General features: G+C 41.6%; 1 pseudogene; it reads left to right on the top strand.

The window, feature by feature from the left end:
• Positions 1 to 9,955, top strand: part of LOC119350065 — a 31,291-nt pseudogene that overhangs the window by 2,207 nt on the left and 19,129 nt on the right.

Below are 9,955 nucleotides of genomic sequence, written 5' to 3'. Positions count from 1 at the left end.
TGCCTCCTCCAATCCTACCGGCCTCCTCCCCCTCCTCCTCTGTCCTTCCTCCTCCCTTCCCCTCCTCCCTCCATCTCTTTTTTTTAGTTTTTTACTGTAGTTTTTTACTATTGTATAATGTAGTTTTTTGTACTGTTTTTAGTAAGCGTTTAATATAATTAGTAAGTAAATTAATAAAACTAGTTGAACTAGTTTATTTTTGGTAAGAACTAGTTAAATTAGTAGAACTAATGTATTTTTAGTAAGAAAATTAATATAACTAGTCGCCAACCCATGCAGATGCACGGGCTAGTTATTTAGATAGTAACTTATTAGAATTTTGTCTATGAATATTGGTTATTGCTTGAAAAAATCTGCTTTCTATTAAAGCTCTTGAAAGTTTAGATTCAAACAAAAAAAATCCAAGTAACCATCCACTCAATTAATTTTGAATTTGTTCATAATAATGACAGTGTTTTTATCAAACATACCATGGATTCTTTTTGACATGTGCCACTAGCTCATGAAGAATCACAACCAATAATGTTTCATAAACCGTCAACTCTCGGAACATATAATATTCAGATATAACAACACACTTCTTTAATTAAGAAATGTAGAGAGAGAGAGAGAGAGAGAGAGAGAGAGAGAGCAAGATGATGCATATAGTCTTTCCGTTCTACCAGATAGCTAAATAAACATGAGTCCTTGAGTTACTTCCATTTTTTATAAGTTCAAAAATACATGGTTTCTTTGTGCACCAATTATATATTATTAAAGTGGAAATGCTGAAAAGTTCTACGCAATGAACTTCACAAAACACTATAACACTTGGTGTTTTTCACCCAAATTAATTAACTAATGAACTTTCTTACACCTCTAGTAGTTGTATCTGTCGAAAGAATAAAGTCCCTTCTCTCAAAAAAAGAATCAAGTCCCAAAAACCGTCAAAGTTTTCTACAATTATAAAAACCTTTACTATGAAATACAACCATACACAAACTCGAGATATAAATATCATCCTTGAATCCACCCGGAGATGCCATTTAATTATTTATCTAATCCCCGAGATCAAGTGGAAGTACCATCAAATATTCAATTTTTTTGTACAGATTCAGATGCATCGTAGTGGATGCCGGTGCATGTGAGGCACACCACATTAGGAAGTATAAAACAAATTGGACGATATGATCACATGTAAGAGAAATAGAGGGGAGGAGATTAATATAGTTTATTGATATCGATAGTAAAATGATATTCTAAAAGTAGTTTGAGAAACATTTTTTTTCTCTTCAACTCGCACCCAAATGCGTTTTTAATAGAAGGAGAACATGTACCTTGGATTAAATTTACATGTAGCTTTGCTTCGTAGTTCTGAGAAATAAAAACCTAAAATAGATAAAAAAACTGCACCAACAGACAACTCATGACCAGGAAAAATGGGCTGGCAATTATATATTATAGGTTTGCAGTATGATGATCATCTTGCCAGGAAATAAATGGGCATGTCACTAATTTAATCAACAACAATTATATGATATGGAGAACAGAAAAGGAGTAATTAGTACTTCATGGCTGGGCAGAACATATTTACATTTGATCCCGAGGTGGAAACATAATTTGCAGGAAAAAAGAGTTAGCAACACACTCATATTAAAACAACTGTAAGAAAGGTTTCTTCATGAACAAATATACTCTCTTTGATTCAGAAAATATACCTCTCTTTGCGTCAATAAAATCTGATGACTTGTGACATTGTACCATAACTAAATATATACGAGATCACACCATCAACTACTCTGAATATATTACTAGATCGGCAACGCGCCTTGGCGCGAGGGTGCCTGTCCGAACGTTTTGGTCAAACGTGTAATGTTAAGTTATTAGTAACTCAATTGCTATTCGGACAATAAAAGGGGCAGTGAAAGCATGATATTGCCACCATGTATCTAAATGGGACTAACAACGTCTGAATGAACTGGAGCTATAAATAGATGTCAGACAGAATGTAACTAAAAATATTGGTACTCGCTTAACGTTGCAACCTGAGAAACCTCGAAACACCCACCCATGAAGCTATTGCATCACAAAGTATAGATAAATGTTAGACTTTGTGTATGTGAGCCAAGAGGGTTAATGTCAAGCTGTTGTAAGCTAAACAGAATGAAATGTTTTGTATTTCATACGTTTATACAATGAAAGCAATACCACAAAAGTTCAGTATGCTACAGAAAAAGTGAAAGGCTCAATTGTTCATGATAATTTATTTACAATATATACTACACAAGGCCACAAAAAAGAGAGTAACATCTATGCATAGTTTCTATACTAAGTATAGGCAGAGTGCATACAAAACATGTGTTACACATAACTTTATTGCCCAACACTTTTGCAGTTGCACAGGTCACATGTTATAGATAGATAAGGTGCCGACAATGATAAAACAAAAAGTAACTAATAGGCACACAAGCCTTCGTTTTACCCTCTAGCGGAGATTCACTTTTACCTAGAACTTTGTCTGCTTCGCATCTACAGAAACTACATCATCTGAATCTGTATATTTATCTATTCCTTTCTTCTGTGTCTGGTGTACCATATCTTTGTTCTGAATTCAAGTGAGTAAACATTGATATGTACACAGTATCAAACAAAAGTAAAGGGAATATGGGGGTAAATAAGCTACCTGTTGCAATAACCAAATCCTTGTTATAATTCTGATGCAATCAAAAAAGTAAAAATCCTATGGAAGATGTAGGATTCATGTGCAAACCCTGAAAAGAACTGGATGGCTACCATAGTTCTTTCACTTCATAAACCCAATAAAGTCTGAAGCCCTCCTTCTCGAAATACAGAACTCTGTATCCAGCGAAAGGAGATATAAATGCATCAATGATTCGATGTTCGTCACATAAAGGCCAAGTTGAACACCAATGGGTTTGTTTGCACGTATATTTTGTAGTTGATTAGAGCACTACATAAGTTATTAACAGTTAAGGAAATGATAAATAGCTAGTAATGCTAATTAGAGTCAGTATTGTAGCAGTAACTCAATCAAATCCATCTAGATATCTATTATCAATTTGTGACTTGTCAGTACTATGGCAGCACGACAAACTTCTACAAAATATCTAACTCTAAATAACTTCTACAAAATATCTAACTCTAAACAACCCCAAGTTCTCAGGTTTGAAATAACTCTACACAAATAAATAACTGATTTATTTCAAAGTTCAGTTAACATCTCGATGGAGAACACACAGGAATAGACAATCTCTTGGATTATATTTGCACATGAAGAGATGAGGTATGTCACTCCTATGTGTGAACCAATTACCTAACAAGGAAGCATTCCCCAAACAAACCGGTTTCTAGCTAGCACTTGGAGATCACCAATCAGTGGGTATAATAGAATAGAGGGAGGGGCAGAAAATTGTGCTTGATTTTAGAAGGCACCAAAAAAAACCACCATGTGGTGGATGAATCGGTGCGGAACTTGAACTGGAGGAATCCATGGAAGCCAGCATCACAGGTTTGATCATTGGTTAGTGAAGGAGGGGGTTGATGCAGTGCAGGGCAGAAATGGTGGTGGTGGCGCAAGAGGCCATGGACGACATATTCGACGTTGCGGCCCGGTCCAAGACGGCACGGCCAATGCCAGGATATACAAAACCTTCTACTTGACAATCAAAAACCAATACTTTCAGCAACACGTTCCTCAATCTATGGAATAATTTTAAGGCTGGTCGATGTACATCTAACTATGATTTTGTAACTGTCACTCTGCATTTGACAACACAGAACTTAGCTCCACAAACATTTTCTTGTTGTGCATATAGGGAACCTAGAAACCACACAATTCTTCTCACCTAAAGGATGATAAAAAAATTGAATGCAGGCAATTCTTCCCTCCTAAAGGATTATAAAAAAACTGAATGCTGGCATGCCGCATTATACCACTTTGAACTATACATAGGAAGAAAGGGACACACTTGTGGTAACAAACTTTATCATGTGTCATTAATCATAATCAGTAATTTTTATTTTCATAAACCAAGACTAATTGGCCATAACTTGAAACACCATGTATCCATTGAAATTTAGATTGGCGAATGAAAAAAACCAAGCATGAAAGATCTTACAGTGAAGAGCAAGTCGAACCTGAGATTGATAATCTTAAATCAACCTACACAGAATCTGCACACAGAACCTGTGATGATCAGACACCGGCGAGGAGGCCTATATCTGAAGGAAGTATATAACAACAAGAAGTCAAACCATATATTGTCCGAGAAAGACGATCAATTTCTCTATCACCCCAAAATTTATTCATAGGCAACAATGGTTGTACAATGATCAGCCCGCAGACACCATGAACAATATAAGTGACACACTTATGTAAGTAGGCATGGAAGAACACTAATAATTGCAAGCTGATGCAACTAATTGAGAATAAAGGAGCCACAACTGAAATACATGCAAGCTGGTGCAACTAACTGAGATAAAGGTTAGTATAAGTTTCCCAAATAAATTTAGGTTAAAAGGTAAATCAACTAAAGTTTTTTTGTTCTTGCTATACACTGGCATATGGGATCGGTAACCCACGCACTCTGCTTCAACCCAACAAAAATAGAGAAAACAGAGCATCAATCTTGCTTTCTTTAACGCTAGAGAGATCGGTCCCAAAAGGCCTTGCTCAGGAACCAGCAAGGCATCATGTTGTGTTTCCCACAAAGACCATGAAGCATAAGCAACTAATCATAGAAGTAGACACAAACTTGGTTACGTAGGCTCGAAATGCAGGGCTGGCGGCTACTCACCTAGGCTCGAAGTAGTTGTCTCTGTCGTCGGGTCATGGACAGTAAGGCGGGATAGATTCATCTTGGGTTCCTCTCCCATTGTGTGGTGGCGGCCTGAGCTTCTCCTGCCGAGCGCCAAGGAGGAAGAGATCAAGCAGAATCGGTGAGTGGGTGACTTTCGTAATGCAAAATCGGTGAAACTAAAAACGCATGCTATAGTTTGAAGCAAAGAAGTAGCATACGCATTGGAGACATCATTGTTTTAATAATAGAAGTGACATCAAATTAAAAAATACACAGAAATGCCACATTTTTTCCAAACCAATAGAACTGAAATAATCTAAGAATATTATCATTACAGAGCAATAATTTCTGAACTTGGTGTCTATCAAAAGTAAAATTATATAAGGAAATCTCTCTACCATCACTACAACATTGCAAACCAAACCAATCAGTAGTATAACAAACAGACCGATGATAGGGGCTTTTGCCCATGATTTCCATGTAAAATAGCATCAGTAGTACATGAATTATGCATAATCACGTCTTTGTTTGTGTTTGCAATGCATGGTGTGTTATCAATAGCTTCTCTGACCAATAGGTAACAACCATCTCTAGCTGAAAATTCCATCACATATCATGCCGTGGATTAAAAATCCGGTACGTTTATCCGATGAGAACACCTACAGATTATGTGCGGATACAAAGCACCACGATGGCAGCCCCAAGAAAAGGTGTGTGAAGGAGGGGAGAGGAGAAGATCTCCAACCTCGAGCCAGCACACGAGCTGGGATAGTGCGGGTGTGGATGGCAGCAGAGCAGGCACAGAGAAACCGAACGTATGGTCTCGATGTTCACTGGTAGAAAAAGAGGCTTCCGTCCAGCCCCATTAGTCGCGAAACTGTAGGAACCGCGACTAATGAAGTCTTTAGTCGCGGTTCGGCAGACGAACCGCGACCAAAGGCCTGGGCCCAGGGCGCTCGGTGGCCAGCTGGTGCACGTGAGGGGCTTTAGTTGCGGTTGGCCAGGCCAACCGCGACTAAAGGTGCGCAAAGGCCTTTAGTCGCGGTTGGCCAGGCCAACCGCGACTAAAGCTCCTCCCCTATATATACCAGTTCAGCACGCTCACTTAGCCATTTGGTGCCACTTCTCTTCACAAGCTTCACAAGGGGGTGTAGGTTTGCTTTTGGTTCCTCTTATGCACACAAGGTGTTTGATGAAATGCCCTAAGAGGGTGAAACAAACATGATATGAAGTGTTGGAGCCACACTTGAGGTTCCTCATTTATTTTTTCCTCCTCGATCGCGGTTAGCAACTTGAACCTTTCATGCATGTGTGTCATTGATAAAAATGCATGTGCGCAGTTCATTGTTTAATTTATATTGTTTGTAGCTAGTTAGTTTAACAAATGCATGATGGTTAATTATATATTTTATATTATAATAATGCAGATGAATCGGCAATGGATGTACGGTAACCGACTCTCCGGCGAGTTCACTACGGGTTTGAAAGATTTCCTCGTAGTGGCTAACGCGAACAAGCAGGGGGGTTTTGTTATCTGTCCATGTGTTATCTGTAAGAATCAGAAGGGTTACTCTTCCTCAAGAGATGTTCACATGCATCTGCTTCGGCACGGTTTCATGCCAAGCTATAATTGTTGGACCAAGCATGGAGAAAGAGGGGTTATAATGGAAGAAGATGAAGAAGGGGATGATTTCATCGATGAAAGCTATCTTGCTCATTTCGGTGATACTTTCATGGAGGATGCTGAAGGTGAAGGGGAAGGTGAAGAAGAGGCACGTGATGATCCCATTGATGATCTTGGTCGGACCATTGCTGATGCACGGAGACGCTGCGAAACTGAAAAGGAGAGGGAGAATTTGGATCGCATGTTAGAGGATCACAGAAAGGCGCTGTACCCCGGATGCGATGATGGTCTGAAAAAGCTGGGCTGCACACTGGATTTGCTGAAATGGAAGGCAGAGGCAGGTGTAGCTGACTCGGCATTTGAAAACTTGCTGAAAATGTTGAAGAATATGTTTCCAAAGGATAACGAGTTGCCCGCCAGTACGTACGAAGCAAAGAAGGTTGTCTGCCCTCTAGGTTTAGAGGTTCTGAAGATACATGCATGCATCAACGACTGCATCCTCTACCGCGGTGAATACGAGAATTTGAATGAATGCCCGATATGCACTGCATTGCGTTATAAGATCAGAGGCGATGACCCTGGTGACGATGTTGAGGGCCAGAAACCCAGGAAGAGGGTTCCCGCCAAGGTGATGTGGTATGCTCCTATAATACCACGGTTGAAACGTCTGTTCAGGAACAAAGAGCACGCCAAGTTGTTGCGATGGCACAAAGAGGACCGTAAGTCGGACGGGGAGTTGAGACACACCGCAGATGGAACGCAATGGAGAAAGATCGACAGATGGTTCAAAGATTTTGCAGCTGACGCAAGGAACATAAGATTTGCTCTAAGTACGGATGGCATGAATCCTTTTGGCGAGCAGAGCTCCAGCCATAGCACCTGGCCCGTGACTCTATGCATCTACAACCTTCCTCCTTGGTTGTGCATGAAGCGGAAGTTCATTATGATGCCAGTGCTCATCGAAGGTCCGAAGCAACCCGGCAACGACATCGATGTGTACCTAAGGCCATTAGTTGATGAACTTTTACAGCTGTGGGTGGTGTCCGTGTGTGGGATGAGCACAAACAAGAGGAATTTGACCTACGAGCGTTGCTTTTCGTAACCATCAACGATTGGCCTGCTCTTAGTAACCTTTCGGGACTGTCAAATAAGGGATACAATGCATGCACGCACTGCTTACATGAGACTGAAAGTGTACATTTGCCAAATTGTAAGAAGAACGTGTACCTTGGGCATCGTCGATTTCTTCCGAAAATTCATCCAGTAAGAAAGAAAGGCAAGCATTACAACGGCAAGGCAGATCACCGGCCGAAGCCTGCGGAACGCACTGGTGCTGAGGTATTTGATATGGTCAAGGATTTGAAAGTCATCTTTGGAAAGGGTCCTGGCGGACAATCAGTTCCGAAGGGAGCTGACGGGCACGCAGCCATGTGGAAGAAGAAATCTATATTCTGGGAGCTAGAATATTGGAAAGTCCTAGATGTCCGCTCTGCAATCGACGTGATGCACGTTACGAAGGAAGCATCGCCAAGGGCTATGGAAATGAGGAGGTAATTGAGTTTTGTGTTGACTTTGTTCCTGACCTTAAGCCGATTGGTCTTCCTCGATCGCGGCACGAGGGGAGACTAAGTGGAAAAGGCACGATCGGAAGGAAATCAACGATATGTATGGACGGCCATTCTCTGACTGAAGCACACCACACTGTACTGACCAATTCCAGCTTGGTGGCTCCGTACTTTGAGAAACACAAGAATATTTTACGCTCGGACAACCCGGGGAAGCCTGAATCCTGGATTAGGAAGGCCCGCATGGAGACTTTCGGCAGTTGGTTGAGAAAACATTTAATGAATGACAATGATGTTGTAGATCAGCTGTACATGTTGGCCAAGACACCATCTTCGACTATAACGACTTTCCAAGGGTACGAGATAAATGGGAATACATTTTACACGATCGTCCAAGATAAAAAGAGCACCAACCAAAACAGTGGTGTCCGCTTTGATGCAGCAATCGAGAATGGGCAAAAGGTCACATATTATGGTTACATAGAGGAGATATGGGAACTTGACTATGGACCCTCCTTTAAGGTCCCTTTGTTCCGGTGCAAATGGTTCAAGCTAACAGGAGGTGGGGTAAAGGTGGACGAGCAATACGGAATGACAATGGTGGATTTCAACAATCTTGGTTACCTTGACGAACCATTCGTCCTTGCCAAAGATGTCGCTCAGGTTTTTTATTTGAAGGACATGAGTAGCAAACCGAGGAAACGGAAAGATAAGAAAACGATCAGTACATCATGCGATGATCCAAAGCGCCACATTGTTCTTTCAGGGAAAAGAAACATCGTGGGAGTGGAGGACAAGACAGACATGTCAGAAGATTATAATATGTTTGGTGAAATTCCGCCCTTCAAAGTGAACATTGACCCAAGCATTAAGTTAAATGATGAGGATGCTCCATGGATACGGCACAATTGTAAGCAAGCAGGGACACAAGGGAAGAATTGATGTGTAATAATTTATTGTACCAAACTTTGTATTTGGTCGATGAACTGAATGATGTATCAAACTTTTTGTCAAACCTTCAAGGGGTTTTAAAATGAATTAGTTTTATTTTTCTGATTTTTTTGATATATAATTGTATTTTTAAGATTTTAAAATGAATTAGTTTTATTTTTCTGATTTTAAAAGGAAAAAGGAAGAAGAAGAAAGAAGGAAAAAGGAAGAAAAAAACAGAAGAAAAAAACAGAAGAAAAAAGGAAAAACAGAAGAAAAAAACAAACAGAAGAAAAACATAAGAAAAAAACAGAAGAAAAAAACAGAAGAAAAAAGGAAAAAGGAAAAAAGGAAGAAAAAAAGAACATATGCCACCTACTGGGCCACCACGGCCTGAATACGACTAGAAACCCATTAAAGGGCCAGGATTCAGGCCCGCAGAAGGCCGAGTAGGCCCACAGGCACATAGTGACAGAATAGGCCCGTAAGCCTGCATTTGAGAGGAGCTCGAAGTGGTGAGCGCAGCCGCGCTTATAAACCACTGTCGAAGCCTCTCGGCTAGCGAGGTGGGACTAAACATCCCACCGCACCGCGCCAGTTCTAGCACAGACCTTTAGTCCCGGTTGGGGAGGCGGACCGCGACTAAAGGGTACCCTTTAGTCACGGTTGTTGTCCCCAACTGCGACTAAAGGGTCTTTCTGCGCGGGAACGGAAGCGGCGCCAAAACCCTTTAGTCCCGGTTGGGGAGGCGGACCGCGACTAAAGGGTACCTTTAGTCGTGGTCCGCCTCTCCAACCGCGACTAAAGGTGCGTCTATAAATACTGCACTTAGCAGTTTTGCCACTTCCCATTCTCCTCTCTCTCGACGCCGAAGCGCTGCCCCGACGCCGACGCCGAAGCCCTGCCCCGACGCCGACGCCGACGCCGAAGCCCTGCGCGCCGCCGCCCCCGTCCCCAGTGAGCGCCGCCTCCGCCCGTGCCCTGCCCTTGCCCGCCGCCCGTGCCTTGCGCCCTTGCCCGCCGCCCGCCGCCCGCCG

This window comes from Triticum dicoccoides, chromosome 1B (genome assembly GCF_002162155.2).
Source record: "Triticum dicoccoides isolate Atlit2015 ecotype Zavitan chromosome 1B, WEW_v2.0, whole genome shotgun sequence".
Classification (NCBI taxonomy): Eukaryota; Viridiplantae; Streptophyta; class Magnoliopsida; order Poales; family Poaceae; genus Triticum; species Triticum dicoccoides.
This window is presented reverse-complemented; position numbering and strand designations above follow the sequence as displayed.